We start from the raw sequence: 18,767 nt of genomic DNA, 5'->3' as shown, positions 1-18,767 counted from the left end.
AAAGCAAAGCATCAGATTGAATCTGCCTTTAAAAAAGGACTTGATGCTACTTGACTTTAACAGACGCCTAAGAATCTCCTTGGCAAGGGCCATAATTGGCACAGAAATTGGAGATGCGGTTGGATCTGCAGGTGAGGTGTGAAGTAGTTACAGCTGCCAGAGGTAGAAGCCAAGTAGATCATTATTCCATAAACATTTACAATTGGATCCCCACTGCCAAAAAGTAACAATAATAAAATATCTACACCAGTGCCTTAGGGATTTTTACTAGTCTCCCCTCTCAAAATACTATCACTATCCTACCTGATCTCCACTATAGAACATACATTTCAGAGTTGATTCTTACTCTCTGTCTGCCCTTCTGGGCCTTATGTTTTGGGACTTTTTCTTGCTAACTTAGATCAACTGACTTAGAAGTTGGATCATGCTTCATCTTTGCACCAATCCCTCAGAGACTGCCCTCTTACTTTTTGGCTCTGACTCTCAAGACCTCAATTTGGCTAGAGGCCCAGATTCTAACTCATCTGGAAGGAAAGGTAAAAAGGTATCAAGGAAAGGGCATTGGATTTGGAGGCAGGAAAACTGGACTTGAGTCCAAGCTGTGCCATTAATGAGAGTGTAGCTCTGGATAATAACAACTGATACCAACTGAGCTTTTAATAATTAAATAACAATTCTGACAAAATTCTGAATTAAATGATATTATTATCTCCACTTTACAATTAAAGAGACTGAGGCACAGAGACATCAAATATGTTGCCCAAGGTAACAAGGCTAGGATGTTAGCAGAATTATTACTCAATCTCACGCAGTTCTGACTCCTAACCAATATGCTGCATTGTTTCACCATTACTTAACTTCTTTTAGAAGCCCACCTTTGTGAGGTGAACAATTGTAAGCCTAAAACACCATAAAGGATTAAAAGTGAAAATATGATATGGACTCTGTGTGTTATGCAAATATAAAGCATTCCTCCATATGACTGTGCTCTCTTTATCAGTTTTAACTTTTTCAGTATTTTTTGCTACCAGAAATCATTGGTCTCATTCTTCCTTTTCCTACCTTTAAAGAAATATATCCTTTGCAATTGAAATTTATCTATGTTCCTAAATCACTTGCTGTATCTGATTCTTCCTACACCTTCTGCTGCAGGAATATTCTTTCCCGACTCATAACTTTATGGTCATTTGAAACAGCAATTTGTTATAATAGAACAACCCATGCAACATCTCTGCTTTATCCTATTCTTTCATTTTTCTAGATAAAGCTTTCTTTTAATGTATTAAGCCTTATGTTAACAATTGTCCTTTTTGTATAACCTTTCAATCTCCTTTGGCATTTCTCTGGCTGTACATTCCTGCTTTCCAGCATTAGGTCTTTACACTGCAAACTTCACTGCTTTATTTTCCTCATTCCATTCTTCCTACCGGTTGACTTTTTTTCTGTTTTTGAAACTCTTTTCTCTTCAGTGAATCATTCCCTTCCCATTTGTTTTTAAAAGTAGAACAGAATTGAAAATTACTGTAGACAGATTCCCTAAAGGCACTATCCCTGTTGAGATGAGTTCTATGCTATTTTATGGTTCTCAAAATTGCAAATTAGCCATTAGTGACTAATGGGTCCCAAAATGCAGTGACAATACTCCTGGGAAAAGAAATATCAGAGAACACAGGTCCAAACAGTTTACAAGGGAAAGGGTTCCAGGGGAAAAGAGATGTTCAGAGGAATAAATTGGGCTAACAGTCATAAATTACACCACTGTCAGCAGAAGCCAAATAAAGAAAAAAAAAAAAGGCCCAAAGACAGAAACACTTACTCTGTGGTTAGGTTCCTACATAACCAAAGTAAATCAATAAGAACCGGCACTAGGTCAATCTTCTTAACCTTCTCCCTTGAAAGAGTATACCAAATACTCTTAACTACCCTAACTTCCACTTTGTGTTTTTAATATTGTTGCGTTCTTCTCTTTCTGATATATTTAGGAGCTTTTTGTTAACAACTGCTATAGTTTTATCTGACCCTTTTTTTGTATATATCTTCTTTGTGAAGTCCTTATTCATTATTTTGCCCATTTTTCTACTCAATTGTCTGATTTTCTTTACGATTCATGAGAGTTCTTTATATTCCTTGCCAGCTATATGTATAACAGATATTTAACCCTTTGTCAGTTACATGTATAACAAACTTTGTCAAATGTATAGCAACTATCTTCTCCCACTCTGAACTTGCCTTTTAACTTCTTACTAGTATTTTTAATGAAATGACATTCTTAATTTAATGCAACCCAATTTACCAATCGTGTCCTTTATGATTAGAGTTTTTATTTCCTGTTTAAGAAATGTTTGCCTAAAGTATGACCTATACTATTTTCTTGTGGCTTCATTATTTTACTTTTTTAGATAAACAATCAAACAGCAATTGATAGTACATATAGTTTGATGTAAGAGTCAAGTTTGTTTTATTTTCCATATAAGTATTCAACTGACCCAATCTCACTTAATGAAAAATTATCCTTTCCCTACTCCTCTGCAGTGACAGCTTTGTCATGAATGAGGTATGGTCTGTTTCTGGTCTCTCAATTCTACCACTGAATTATTAGTCTATCCTAGCACCAATATCACAAACTTTTGTGATATTATCTTATAGAGTAAATCCAAAACATTTTTTCTCTTCTTTGAAATTTCTTAACTCTTCATAGCTCTTTTTGGAGCCAAACTGTCAATGTTTACCCAATTGTGGTAAACTAATACATTGATTTGTAAGGTTTTTGTTTTTCAGCAGGTAATCACGCACATAATTCCTTCATGGCATGTCTCAACAAAAGTTTTTTTTATGATAAACAACCAAACATCCATCCAGGCCCTTTCTGTTGAGCACAGCTCACTGAGCACCCATTTGTAACTCTAGGTCACAGAGCACTTATTGGCACATCCCTTTCTGAGGGTTCCCATGTTGCTCTTTCTCTGGTTATCTCTAAAACCAGATCCCTAGAGAAATCAGGATTGGCATTTGATGATGCCATTGTCTTCTTATTCTCTCCTTTTTTCCTTTTTAAAAATATATTTGGTTGAAAATCTTGACTTCATTTTGTTGATTATTTCAACTTTCTCCCATATGTCAGCAAAAACAGCAGCCAAAAAATTGTTTACACAAGACTCAAAAGTTTTTCTGAACTCAGAAATGAGAACATCAGACCCAGAATCATTTCCCCTCTTCAACATGATTGTGCTACTAATTTCTTGAACTAAGATGCCTGCTGTTAAATCACTTTTATCTTTAGCCTTTGACTGAAAATTTAGCCTAAGTCCTTATTCTTTCTCTAAGAGAAGGGGAGAAAAAGATTAGCGTTGGAGTAAGAACAACTTGGGTTCAAATCCAGATTTGACAGTTAGTAGTTGTGCTTAGGGCAAATAGTTTGATGAAAAGACCACATGAAATAATATATTTTAAGTTATTAAAACAATTCCCGATGCTTAGGAGTTTCTTGTCAACTGCTGCCTTTTCATTCTCCTGTTTCAGTACAATTCTCCTTTTTAAAACATGTTTTATAGAAATTATAATCTTTGTTTATGGGTGCTATAATTAATGTTCTGTCTTCATTCTTAATCCTGCCATCACTCTTGCTTCTTTTTTACTGACACACTATAAATCTCAATACATAATGTTTTTATTCTTGTATAACAATCTTGCTCTTCTCTAATACTCTTAGCTGTAATTATGCCTGCTTTTATCATTTGTTTATAAATCTTCCGTGTCTTTGTTTTAACCTTTGTTATTTCAGTTCGTAACTTGTTACTTTTCTTGCAGCTGGATATCTTTGTTGATTCTTACGTTTGAGGCATTTTATGCAACTGGTAGGTATCCTACGTCAGTCAACTCCCTCTGGCACTGCCACTTTATTTATCAGTCACCTCCATTACTGCCCCTTTTAGACTTCCGACTAGCCACCTCTGCATTTGCTTGTCACCTCTACAATGCTATGACATCTTCACCATCTGCCACCTCACCCACTGAAGCCACAGGTTAGCAGGAGTTACTTATTCTATTTGAAGCTAATTTAGGGAGAATGGGTCTCTTCATCTTTAGTGTAACATCTATCAGTGCAACCTACTTAATGCTTCATTAAACATTCATATCATAAACAGACTTTAGTGAAAACAGTTCTTTTCATTTTTATTCTGCACCTAGAAATATATCCCTGTAATAGGAACCAAAACACATAAAAGAACCACCACCACCCCACACTCCAATGACTGGGCTGTGGTTGGGTCAGCTCATCTGGTTGACTTCTTCCCTTAGGAGGGGTCCTTTCCAAAAAGAATCCTAAATTCCCCTTGAAAAGAAGCACCTGGCAGGCAAATTCCACCAGGTTCCCAGAGAGGCTCAGACATGTCTAAATTAGCTACCATCAAGAATGAACTCCAGCTAGGACCCCTACTGCACTGTCAAGTGTACCAAAAAAAACCCCGCCGTCCTACACTGTATTTATACACACTCAGTCTAAGAATGTGGCTTCTTGTTTTTTTCTACTAAAATACAGTTGGATTCCCCTCCCAATACTGCCCTTATTCTAATATATGGGGAAGGTGACTCGACCTTTAATAATTTTTTCCTTTCACATTTCATTTGGAGTCATACACATGTACTTATCTGATCTTCTCTCTTCACCAGAATATAAATCTTCCAAACATGATTGCATTTTTAAGACATCCATATTGTGGTTTGAATAAAGAAAATTCCTACCCTGTAAGAATTTCCTCCTTTACTGACCAGCAAAAATAGCCACAAATCCAGGTCTTTCATGCACAATATATTTCCCTTTTGGTACTCAGTCTTATTCCTTGTACCAAGTCACACCCTCATGTCTCTCGCCTCAGCTCCCCAAGGTCTCTTAAAGTGTTCTGTGTTCTTAAAGCACAGAATCACAGCATGCTCAGATCAGAGTACTACAGAGATGAGGAAGTTCAAAAGCTTCAGAATACACATAAAGAAATTGAGACAAAAAGTTTAAGAGATTTGCCCAAAATCATACAGGTGGAAACACCTTCACCAGAACCATTTTATTTATTTTATCTTTTGATGAGTAGGAACAATATCATATCCTTTAAAAAAAATTGGTGCTATCACATCAGAGTTAATTCTGGGGGGCAAAATTTTGCATTACTCTTACTATCATTTGGTTTTTATTCAAGACATGGTTAAATTGAACACTTTAATATGGCAAACCTGATGTACCCAATATATGTAAGCCATTACAAAGCCAAAGATCAAGGAGCCTTAAGGAACCTTGGGGAACACACAAATATTCTTCCACCTGGCCCCATCCTATATGGCTAGGATTCTAAGGCAGTGATAAAGGAAGTGGGTCTTCTTGTCCTTCTGTTAGTCTGGGACCAGAGATACAGGCTGATGGATGAAAGATACAAAATGCTTCTCATCCCTCCCTATCACTCAAGGAGGACCACTCAAATCCACAATCCCTTTTAATTATCTTAATTCTCTCACTTTATTGTTCCACTAAAAATTATTTAGAATTATCTCTATTACTATTTTCTCCCTTTATTCACATGGCCACAGATATAGTTATAATAAGACTTGGTTGTTTTAATTATACTATACATTTGTCAGATAATTTCTTAAATATATTTATTACAGTGAGAGTAACACTCATTCTTCTCCTTTAATTTATAGTTAGGAACTTGATCAAAGCAGGGTCATGGTGTCACCTTGATGGTTAGTGATTGAACTGAGACAAGGAAAAGGAACCCAAATGTATATCCTAGTACCTCATTTTATTAGAACCAACTATTTCAATTTATCCATTTACCTCAAGTATATCTATTGCCAATAAACCTATGTTGTCAAGGATTCCATGAAAATTCATGGGGCTGAAAGGGATTTTTCCATTCTTTTCAAACCAAGGCCTGTGTTGAGTTTCTGAATCAAGAATCACTGTATGGCATTTTTGACTTGTTAGAGTTATTAAGTCATTGTTACATATTCTGCCAAGTATCATCTACCTCACTCTTGGTTACAAAGGTATTAAAAACATAATAACACCAAAATATTTAGAGCAAGCCAAAATACAAAGATTGGATCATTCCTCTCTAACATTTAAGAAAAAGCACCGAGGGTAAAGGAAAGAGCAGTACCATGCACTCAAATACTAAATGAGCAGTTTGTTCAAGGCCAAACCTCAGATAGGGACTGAATAAGCTAAACTTTTTGGTTTATTCTAACAGTATGAGGAAGTAAATATTTTTATGTATTTAGTGCCACCAAGACTTTATTTTACATTGTACAGCTACAATCACTGCCATTGAATCATGAGTCTCCAGAATAAGATATGGATTCATTTTAAAGACCATTCTAATCATATAAAGACTAAACACCTCAATTTCATGCAAGTGAACACAGTTCTCCAATTTTCTCTGAATTCGGTTTCTTTGGAAAATTGCTTACATAAGGTAATACACATACAGCTAGGCTCTCATAACAATGCATGGAGCAATTCTTAGTTCATAAAGTTTAGCTTTTAAAAAATTAAATACCTAAATATCCTCAAAATCTAGACATTATCAAATATAAGCAAAGAGGAACAAAGGCTTAACTCATATTAACTACCCCTTGGACCAGAAAGATGGCATTTTCTAGTGGAATAAACTAAAAGTCCAATGTTTAAAACCGATCTCCACTGTAATTGCTTTCTCATTATGAGCAATTTGCCTAACTTCAGAAATTGGTTGAGAACTCCAGAATTAGTCAATACTAAATAACTGGCAGTGACTTAATTGTACTCAACTGATAGATGTAATTAGTGAAAATACCTATAAAATAATTTGAGAAATAGTGACATAAATAGTAGCTCAGAGTCCAGGAGATTGAAGCACAGGAATACACAAGCAAAAATCTCTATTAACAGGTTGAGAGTAATAAAAGATGAGTGGTTCCCTAAATGCCCTTGAGCTTTTGCTATTTGCCATGTGGTTCATAACTAATGGATATCATATTCTCCAGGCCCAAATGGCTGCAGTAGCGAATTCTATCAAACATCTAAGAAAGAAACAATAGCAATTCTGCACAGATTCTTCCAGAAAAAAAAAAAAAAGATTTTTCAACTCATTTTAAACGTCAGTATCACCCTGACAAAAACCAGGTAAAGATATTATAATAAAAGTATTTACCATTATCCATCATGATCATAGATACAAAAAAATCACAACAAAGTACTAGCAAATCAAATCCAGCAACATATAACACTGATTATATCATAACCAAGTAGAGTTTATGCTGGTACTGCAAGGTTGGTTCAACATTAGAAATTCAATGTTATTCATCATACAAACAGATTAAATAATAAAAAATAAATAATAGTCTCAATAGAGGAAGAAAAAGCATTTTTACAAAATACATCACCCACTTGTAATAAAATAACTCTAAGAAAACTAGGAATAAAGAGAAGTTTCTCAACTTGATAAAGGCATCTACATAAAACTTAGAGCTAATATCATACTTAATGGGAAAAACTGAATGTTTATCCTTAAGGTCAAAAAAAAAAAAATAGTGCTTGAAAAACGGAACAGACCTATACAAAAAAAAATTTATTTTCTTCGGCCCACCCCTTGCATCATGTACAAAGACCCGAAAACAAAACAAAACAAACAAACAAACAAAAACCCTAGAGTTAGCATTGGAGAAAATCTATACAACCTAGGATTATGTAAAACTTCTTAGAACACAAGAGGTTTAAATTACAAAAGAAAAACTCAATATATTGGACTTCATCAAAATTGAAAGCTTCTATTCATCAAAACATCGCCAAGGGAATGAAAAGACAAGCCACCGGCTATGAAGAAATATTTGAAAAATATATATCCCACAAGACCAGTATACAGAATTTTTTTCAAATTTCACAGCTCAGTAACAAGAAAGGACACAATACAATATACAATACAATAACAAGAAATCAGTAAATAATAGGCAAAAGATTTTAGCAGATACATCACCAAAGAATATATACAGATGGCAAAGAAACACATGAAAAGATATTTTATATCATTAGTCATTAGAGAACTGAAAACTAAAAGAATATGGTATCACTATCTATTAAAATGGCTACCTTTTTAAAATGACTGTATCAGATGCTGGCAAGGGTAAAGAGAAATGGATCTCTTATACTTTGCTGGTATAAATGCAAAATGATACCGTTACTTTACAAAAGTTTGCCAGTTTCTTATAAAATTAGTCACACACTTACTGTATAAACAGAAATCCTGGATATTTAGCCAAGAGCAGTACAAATACAGCTCCACAGAAAAATCTATATACAAATGTTTACAATTGCTTTATTTATAATTTCCAAAAACTGGAAACAACTCAAATGTCCATCGTCTGGTACTGTGGTGTTTTTACATAATGAAATACCATACTACTCATCAATCAAAACAATGAAATATTGATACATGCAACAACATGGATAATTCAATATGTGGAGTGAAAGAAGATAAACTCAAAATGTTGTGTACTGTATCGTTCCATTATATGATATTCTGGAAAAGAAAAAAACATAGTGACAAAACAGATCAGTGGTGGCCAAGTTGCAGGGTGCAGTGAGGGTGGCTGACTACAAATGAACAAGAGACAACTTTCAAGAGTGACAGAAAAGCTCTATATCTTGATTGTGGTAGTGCTTACATGACCACAGTATTAAAATAAATAACAGAATCATAGTCCATTGATTAAAATACAAGTGTAAAGTTCATATAGGTGAAAGAAAGAAAAGAGAAAAAGAGAGAGAGAAGGATGGAGAAGAGAGAGTATTCCAGCTAATAATTATAGAAGAACTAATAAAATTATTGTTGTTTTGGCAACCATCTTATAATTGATTCAGACAAAAATCAGCAAAAGATACTAAAACTAATAAAAGTTTAATAAATACTTACACAGATTCAAAATAACTCCCACAAAATGCTTATTAACTAATTGTTATTAAGTATAAAATGCTGACAAATGAAATGCAGAGTAACCAGGTAGACACTAAGCTAACATTACCAGTAATGGCACAAATTTATAATACGTGTTTCCTGATATAAAGCACACTGAAGAAAACGACATCGCTTCTGTAACATTCCTGCCAAAAATGTACGTATATTCTGATTCTAATATGGGGAGACATTAAACAAATCCAAACTGAGAGATACTCTACAAAATAATTGGCTTGTACACTTCTAAATATCTAAGTCCAGAAACAAAGAGTCTGAAGAGCTACTCCAGACTGAAGGAAAATAAGAGACATGACAATTAAACAAAACTCTTAATCCTGAACTGGTTCCTCGATCAGTGTTTTTTTTTAACTGGGTTTCTTTTGGGGGGTTGTAAAGTATTCTGATATATATATATATATATATATATATATATATATATATATATATATACACACACATATATCACACACTGTTTTATGTAAGAACAAGAAATAGGTATTCCTGAGGTATCTAGGAATAACAGCATCATATCTGCAACATATTCTCAAATAGAAAGAAAAGAAATGATATAGATTATAGATGCATACATACATACATACATTTATAAATGGATACACTGAATTAATAGACAGATACATAGATAAAAGAGGCAAATGGGCTAAAATGTTAACAAATGGGGAATTAGGATGAGGGCTAAACAAGATATCTTTGCACTATCTGTGCAACTTTTCCCAGAGTTTGAAAGTATTTCAAAATAAAAAGTTTAAAACCAAAAGCAGTATTCCTTGTCCTCTCTACTCTTTTTTGTTTTAAATTCCAAAAGGATATAAATGACCAGTTAGAAAAACTCATTATTGTATTTTTTTCCTTACATTTTCCTATAGTTATTCAAATTTTTTAAAAAAGGGATAAAAGCAGCAATATTAGGAATAAACACTTTTATTAAGATCATGAAGATTGTACAATTGTGTTTTTTCATTTATATGATAGTTACAGGCTTTTTCCTTTAACTTGGTCACAGTTCAGAGTTGTAAATACATCCGGCTTTGTGACTTTCTCATAAAATCTATTTATTAAGGTTTCCCTTAAATAAAATGCACTCCTACAGAAAGTCTTTTGACCTGACACAATGCAGCATTGGAATAAAAAATACTTTTCTAGTGAAATATTTGAAAACCCACAGTCATTTAGTGATACATAAGTGCATGCTTGAACTAAAAGTATGAGCCTAGTTTGATGAGGTTTGTGGGTATATAATTACCAGTATTAAATTATGTATTCAACACTGACATACTGCCATATTTATTATTGCTATTAAAAATGCTGACTGCAACATGTGACATGTCCTTCTTATAATATGTAGCTCTTATCTAAAATAAAGCAGTCTATTTTCTCTTTGCATGACCCTTGTGAATGAGTTCTAATAAACTTCATAGACTTTTTAGTGGTGAAACATTCTGGAAAGAAAACTATAGTACTGATTACTTCTAAAATTAACATAAGAACATAAGGTTGAAATGTTGTTATTTAAAATCCACAGAAGCTAATTAAAGACAAAAAAAATAGCTTTCACTATAAAACCCAGAGTATGTTTCATTCTAAATAACTGGATATTCCCATAACCCAACACAATAACTCCAACCAAAAATAGAAGAAATTGGGAGTTGTTGTTTTAATTTTTTTATTTCATTTTCCTATTGTTGTTTAGTTTACCTAACCTATTCAAACATGAAATATTTCACACACAGGCAACAAATACAATAAGTAAATAATAACAATTTCTTATGTTCACAATGTCAGAAAGAAATGAACTATGCTTGCTGAATGCCCTCCTTTAAATGTAGTCCCAGTCTCCCAGACAAATACTGGATAGATGTGAGGGCTGGAAAGAGTTGTAGATCATATGAAGCATTTCCTGATGCCAGTCAGGCCTGTATCAGGCCTTCTCCCACTGCAAGCACCACATTGCCATTGCTAAAAAGCCTTTGACATGCTGTTACAGAAAAAGACTGGGTACTTACTTTTGCAGGGGTGGGGGGTACCTTTTAAAATACACTAATTTTGTTTTAGTTGCCTAACTATATATGTAAAGGAACAGGGCTGTGGCCTTCACCTCTTCTCTGCTCTTCATTAAAATATGTTAAAAGACAAAAGAGTCAACATGTATTTGAGAAGGAATCAACAACCAACAGGTAGAACAACCCCTGGCGGTTTTGTAGAATGAGGAATTGCACATTTTCACAATAAGATTAGAAGATTTGAGTCAATAGAATGTTCCTTAATGGCCAAAAAACATAATCTTTTTTTTTTATTTCCAGTCTAGCCTGAAGCAGGCCTCTATGAGTCCCCAGGCTATACTTCTCCATAAAGAAGGTTTTGCCATCTCACTGCAAACTGAGTTTTCATTCATTTGGAAAATATGTCTACATTCTAACTGCAAATCAAAAGAAAAGCACAGTCATAACAGACAGGAACAAAATGTGGCTTGCACACAATTTTTTAAAAATTAAAACTAATGCCCCATCTCTCAGGATCCCTGTCAGACCATCACTCAATCAATGTTACTGGGAAATAATTGGCCTCTTATGCACAAGGTTTTAAATCAAATCTTGCTTTAAAGGCTGAGGTTTAAGAGTCCTGCCTAATCTCTAAACTTATCCTTTCAAAAATCGTGTGCTCTCTTCAAAAACACAATCCAAATCATTGTTTCCAGTTGAACTGTCTACAAAGATACGGTGTTGAGGAATAAGATGAAAATTATAGCTTTTAGCAAAGTAAGTAAAACAATAATTAATTTTTATAATCTGATTTTATTTGGTTTTCTGATAGCATAAGAACACTATATGAGGTGTTTTGTTTCTCCATGCTATGATGAGCTAGCTATGTAGCCCCTGAAACCTAGATGACACTGTTGTGTATTGAACTAAGCCAACTGGGCCTATACATTCTTCTGTTCTTTTGAGTAGAAAATGACAGTTAGTGAAGAAGAGAGTTAGCTACTCCCCACAACTTCATTGGTTCTAACTGAAGCAAATTTTAAACTAGATTCTGCCTCACATACAGATATTCATTACATAAGCGGACATAAAGAGTTCCTTCAAAATGTTGTGTAAACTTGATGAAGTCCCAGCTCTGTCCTTTCAGGTGTCCTTGCAGGAAAGGTAGATTCAGCCAGGAACAGCTAAATGATTTAGGAAGCCCCTTGCAAAATAAAAATGAGGAATCCTCTCTTTAAAAATTATAATAATTTCACAGTAGAAACAGAAGAGCATTAAACCCTCTTCTGTTGGAAGTGTGAATGCCTTCCAAGCACACAGCCTTACGTAACTACACAAGTCGCATTACCCTGCAACCAATCATGCACTCAACATGGGCACAAGATTCCAGAGAAAAGATTCTGTTACTTCACAGTCAGATCAAGAAATCAGAGATTTTCCTAAATCAACGACTAGATATTCATTTGAAATCAAACCTGAGGTACACTTCCTATCAAATCTTCAAATCTTGCTGGTTTATTATATCCTATTAATATTAGGTATGGGAAGTATCTATAAGACATTTAAGCCAACCCACATATACTCAACACTTAAAGACATTAAACTTTATCTTTTCTGACAGGGCCAACTAGCCGTGTCTTCTGTGTCTTTTTTTTTTTTTTTTAACATACAGTGTTATATTAGTTTCAGGTATACAATGTAGTGATTCAACAATTCCATACATCACCTGGTTCTCATCGTGACAAGTGCACTCCTTAATCCCTGTCATCTATTTAATCCATTCCCCCACCCTTCACCCTCTGGTAACTGTCAGTTTGTTCCCTATAATTAAGAGCTTATTTCTTGATTTTTCTTTCTTTTTTCCCATTGCTCATTTATTTTCTTTCCTAAATTCCACATACGAGTGAAATTGTATGGTGTTTATTGGACTTATTTCACTTAGCATTATACTCTCTAGTCCACCCATGTTATTGTAAATGGCGAGATTTCATTCTCTTTTATGGCTGAATAATATTCCATGGTACATGCATATATGCGTGTGTATAATATATATACATATATATGTACATATGTGTGTGTATGTGTGTGTGTGTGTGTGTGTGTGTGTATAAAACATCTTCTTATCCATTCGCCAATCAATGGACACTTGGGCTGCTTCTGTATCTTGACTACTATAAATAACCCTGCTATAAACATAGGGGTGCATGTATCCTTTTGAATTAGTGCTTTGTATTCTTTGGGTAAAATACCCAGTAGTGCAATTGCTGAATCATAGGGTAGTTCTATTTTTAACTTCTTGAGAAACCTCCATGCTGTTTTCCAGAATGGCTGCATCAGTTTGCATTCCCACCAACAGTGCAGGAGGTTTCTTTTTCTCCACAGCCTTGCCAATACTTTTTGTTTCTCGTGTGGTTGATTTTAGCCATTCTGCCAGGTGTGAACTGACATCTCATGGTAGTTTTGATTTGCATTTACCTGATGGTAAGCAATGATGAGCATCTTCTCATGTGTCTGTTTTCCTTCTGTATATCTTCTTTGAAGAAATGTCTGTTCATGTCTCCTGCCCATTTTTTAATTGGGTTATATGTTTTTTGGGTGTTGAGTTGTATAAGTTCTTTATATATTTTGGATACTAACTCTTTATCAGATATGTTATTTGCAAATATATTATCACATTCCATAGGTTGTCTTTTAGTTTCCTTGATTGTTTCCTTCTCTGTGCATAAGCTTTTTATTTTTATCCCAATAGTTTATTTTTTCCTTTTCTTTCCCTTGCCTCAAGAAAAAAGTTGCTTTGGCTGATGTCAAAAAAGTTATTGCCTGTGTTCTCTTCTACAATTTTTAGAGTTTCAGGTCTCATATTTATGTCTTTAATCCTTCTTGAATTTATTTTCTGCATGATGTAAGAAAGTGGTTGAATTTCATTCTTTTGCATGTCACTATCCAGTGTTCCCAACATCATTTGTTGAAGAGACTATCCTTTTTCACACAGGAAATTCTTTCCTACTTCGTCAAAGATAAATTGAGCATATAGTGGAGGGTTTATTTCTGGATTTTCTATTCTGTTTATTTGATATATGTACCTATTTTTGTGCTAGTACCATACTATTTTGATTACTACAGTTTTCTAATATAACTTGAAGTCCTGAATTGTGACACATCCAGCTTTGCTTTTCTTTTTCAAGGTTGCTTTGGCTATTTTGGGTCTTTTGCGGTTTCATACAAATTTTAAGATTGTTCTAGCTCTGTGAAAAATGCTGTTGGTATTTTCATAGAGATTGAGTTAAATGCATAAATTTCTTTGGATAATATATACATTTTAGCAAGATTTTTTCTTCCAATCCATAAGCATGGAGTATTTTTCCAATTCTTTGTGTCATCTTAGTATCTGTCATCAGTATTTTACAGTTTTCAGAGTACAGGTCTTTCACCTCTTTGGTTAGGTTTATTCTTAGATCTCTTACTGTTTTTGGTGCAGTTGTAAATAGGATTGTTTTCTTAATTTCTTTTTCTGCTGCTTCATTATTGGTGTAAAGAAATGCAACAGATTTCTGTACATTGATTTCATATCCTGAGACTTTACTGAATTTGCTTATCAGTTCTAGCAATTTTTTGATGGATTCTTATATATATATATACATATATAACATACACATATATATATGTTATATAATACGTTATACATGTTGTTATCTTTTACATCCTTTTATTTTGTGAATTCTTTGATTTTTTACAGAAATATTCTGCTTTTGTTTTTACCTTTCTACTGTCACTTTAAGTCTCTCCTTTACATTCAAAGAGTCCCCTTTAATATTTCTTGCAGGGATGGTTTAGTGGTTATGAATTCCTTTAGTTTTGGTCTGGGAAACTATCTCTCTTTCTACTCTGAACAATAGCCTTACTGGATAGATATTCTTGGCTGCAGGTTCTTCTCATTCAGCACTTTGAATATTCATGCCAGTCGCTTCTGGCTTGCAAAGTTTCTGCTGAAAAAAAAAATCTCCTATTAGCCTTATGGGTTTTCCCTCATAAGTTACTGTGTTCTTTCATCTTGCTGCTATTAAATTTTTTTCTTTAGTGCTACATTCTTCCAGCTTAATTAAAATATGTCTTTGTGTGTGCTTTTGTTGATTTTGATGGGAGTTCTTTGTATATCCTGGACCTGGATATACTTCCTTCCCCAGATTAGGAAAGTTTTCAGCTATTATTTCTTGAAATAAATTTTTCTCCCCTTTTTTCTCTCCCTTCTTCTTCTGGGAATCCTATAATATGAATGTTATTATGTTTGATGGGATCACTGAGTTAAGTCTATTCTCATTTTGCATAATTCTTTTTTTCTCTATTTTGTTCAGCTTGATTACTTTCCATTTTTCTGTCTTCTAGGTCACTAATTTGTTCAAGTGTATTTTTCATTTAATATACCCTTCATCTCTACTATATTATTCTTTATCTCTGTATTAAGGATCTCATTCATATCTTCCACTGTTTTCTCAAGTCCAGTGAGTATCATATCATTACTTTAAATTCTGTATTAGGGCACCTGGGTGGCTCAGTCAGTTAAGTGTCCGACTTTGGTTCAGGTCATGATCTCATGGTTTGTGGGTTCGAGCCCCACATCAGGCTCTGTGCTGACAGCTCAGATCCCAGAGTCTGCTTTGGATTCTGTGTCTCCTTCTTCTCTCTGCTCCTCCCCCACTCACACTCTTGTTCTCTTTCTCTCAAAAATAAATAAATAAACAAACAAAATTTAAATTCTCTATCAAGCGTGTTACTTATATCCATTTTGCTTAGCTCTCTGGCTGTGTCCTTCCTTGTCTTGTTCTTTCATTTGGGATAAAAGTCTCTGTCTTCTCATTTTGTCTTAGTCTCTGTGCCTATTTCTGTGCATTAGGTAAGTCATATATGTCTCCTATTTTTGACATTAATGGCTTTATGAATAAGAGGTCCTGTAGTGTCCTGCTGTGTGGTATTTCCTGTTCCCAGGGCCTGGCACTTGTGGGAGTTTCTCCAATGTGTGCTGCATGTGCCATGCTGTTGTATCCTGGCCACTTTATCCATCAGGCCAGTAATCTTCAGAGGCACTCTTTGCCTGTTGTGGCCAGTGTTTTCCTGTTGGTCTGAATGTGGCTAATTTAACTAGGTATGCTTTGGTCTGTTTGTGGAATGAGACCTGTCACCACTACCACCAGAACTGGGTTCTGCAAAAACTCCCACATCAGAAGCTGCATTGTTGGCAAGGGCCTGGAATAGTCATCTTCTGGGGGAGGGGACCCACAAATCTGGGACTGAGGCTAGCATGACTGGGAGGGGTAGTTCCACTGGAATGCAAGGGGGTGGCCTTTGATGTAAGCAAGTTAGGTAGTGAGTGTCAGAGATACATTGGTTCCCACAGCTGTTCTTCTTTTCTAAAATGAGAAGACTGAGAGATTAACTTATCTACCTATGATAACATAGAACATAAATGGCAGCCCTTAGTTAAAACTCTGGTTTAATTCCATAACCTCTACTCTTAACAATCTTCTATAATGCCTCATGTTGACTGGAAATGAAAGCAGTTACAGGAGATGGAACAGGAATGGGACACTGACTGCCACTATAAATACAGACTGCAGGAATGGATTTTTAATATGTAGACAGATATAGATAGATTGATAGATAGATAGTCAGTCACATATTACTGACTTCTGATCTTAATTGAATTCTTGATCTTAAAGTAACATAAAGGTAACTGTGTCCCCTCAGTTGACAGCATGATAAAAAAGCCAACCTAATAGCTATGGATGCAGGAAATATGAATGTGTCAGCAAGTCAAGGTTGAGGTTTTTTCATGATACTTAGAACCAGGAACAATAGAAACTTAATTCTGTTGTCACAGCCTATTAAAATTTACAAAGTTCTTTATGTAAAATTCAATCATTCTTTCTGAAGAGTCCATAAAATACTTCACAATTCTTTGTCATATGGTTAAGTCTTTCATAATTTGAGAGAAATAAACAGGAATATGTCACAGGACAAAGGAATTAGAGTATAATAAAATTCAGTCAGTATCTCCCAGTTGCCATTTTAAAGGAAACCATGATACAAAGAAACTGAAAACTGTAAGGACTCTTTCTATGCTTTAATCACCCTTTTTAAAATGTGCATTTGGTTAGAAATTCAAAATAGAACCATTTAAAATTAGTACTATTAAATACACAATAAGAATGGTGAAATATCATAAATGTCTTTTAGAGAAATAAACAATTTACAAATTAGCAGAAGAAGCATGTAAAGTGATTATACAGATGATGTTTTCATTCTGAGCAAATGGCTTAACTGAGGTAAAAAGTGGTTGTCTTGCAGATGAAAGAAAAACAGAAAAGGGAACTCTGTGTCTCTTGCTGTACATTGTGATCCAAAGTGCATATGACTCTACAGAGAGGAATTACTTGATGTTGTTGCTTAACCAAATAATCCTTGCAGAGATGTCCAGAGGCTACACCACAGCTTCCCGTTTTCCTGTTATGAGATTTTTTGATCTGTAAATTCTCCCCAAACTAATTTTGCCTGAGTTGACATTGCGTGAGCACTCCTGTTTTGTTTTATTTTTACATCCTAAACTGTACATCTGTCTTTGGATTTTTTAAGGTTTCTTCTTAACCTGCTGGTCTCACACTAAATGCCCCACTGTAGGACAAGAATAGAATGTTTCCACTGTGCAGTTTTTCCACTTACTCAATCAGAAGTCATATGAGGCATAAATCTTAGAAGAGTTCAGTGGATTCCACATAAACTCTAAAATTGTATCTCAAATAAAAATATATATATCTATCCTGTAGAATCCTGATTATCCATTGCATGACATAATAGCAGTTGACCTTAGAAATACAAAGAGCCTGAAATGAAGTGGTATAGAATTTGGAATTGAGATGATGATGATAATAATAATAATAATAATAATAATAATAATAATAATATTTATTGTGTACTACTATGCTAAGTACTCTGCTAGGGACATATCATACATTATCTTTTAATCTTCAAAAGAATCCAGTTAGATACATGCTAAAAATATTACCATCCCCAATTTACAAATGAGGAAACTGAGGCACAGAGAACTTAAGAAACTGCTCACATCACATAGCTAGTTTGTGGAAAAGCCCTAATTTGAACTGAGTAGTCTGCATTTACAGACCATGCCCCAACAACTCTGCACATTGCCTCTCAATCTGGGTAGAAAGACCAAGAATCCTAATTAGACAAAATATACCCAATGGCAAGTACCTAGATAAAGGAAAATGGAGAAAGGCCATACGACTTGAAAATTAGTAACAATAGTGCTGTCATCAAAGAAAATAAAGAAAGTTTGGGGAATGTTGAGTTTAAGTGCCAGCAGAACTACCAGGTAGAGATGTTCAGTAAACATTTATAAACACAGGTCCAGAGTTCCAAGGGAGAGAACTTAAATAGATATTTGGAAGTCATCTTCACATAGATGAGGTTTAGAAAATTGGAAGCAGGTAATTCAAAGAAAAAAACAGAAAAAGAAGAGGGATCAGAAGATGTACAACCTTAGTGAATGCTACCATCTAGGTGATAGAAATAACGTTAGAAAACTAGGAAAGGTAGACAAGCGGTGCTCAGGTAGAAAGAAAATTTTAGGAGATAGGAGTGCCTGGATGGCTCAGTCAGTTAAGCCTCTGACTTCAGCTCAGGCCATGATCTCATGGCTGGTGGGTTTAAGCCCCGTGTGAGGCTCTGTAGTGACAGTTCATAGCCTAGAGCCTGCTTCAAATTCTGTCTCCCT

This window comes from Neofelis nebulosa, chromosome 3, assembly GCF_028018385.1.
Source record: "Neofelis nebulosa isolate mNeoNeb1 chromosome 3, mNeoNeb1.pri, whole genome shotgun sequence".
Taxonomy (NCBI): Eukaryota; Metazoa; Chordata; class Mammalia; order Carnivora; family Felidae; genus Neofelis; species Neofelis nebulosa.
This window is presented reverse-complemented; position numbering follows the sequence as displayed.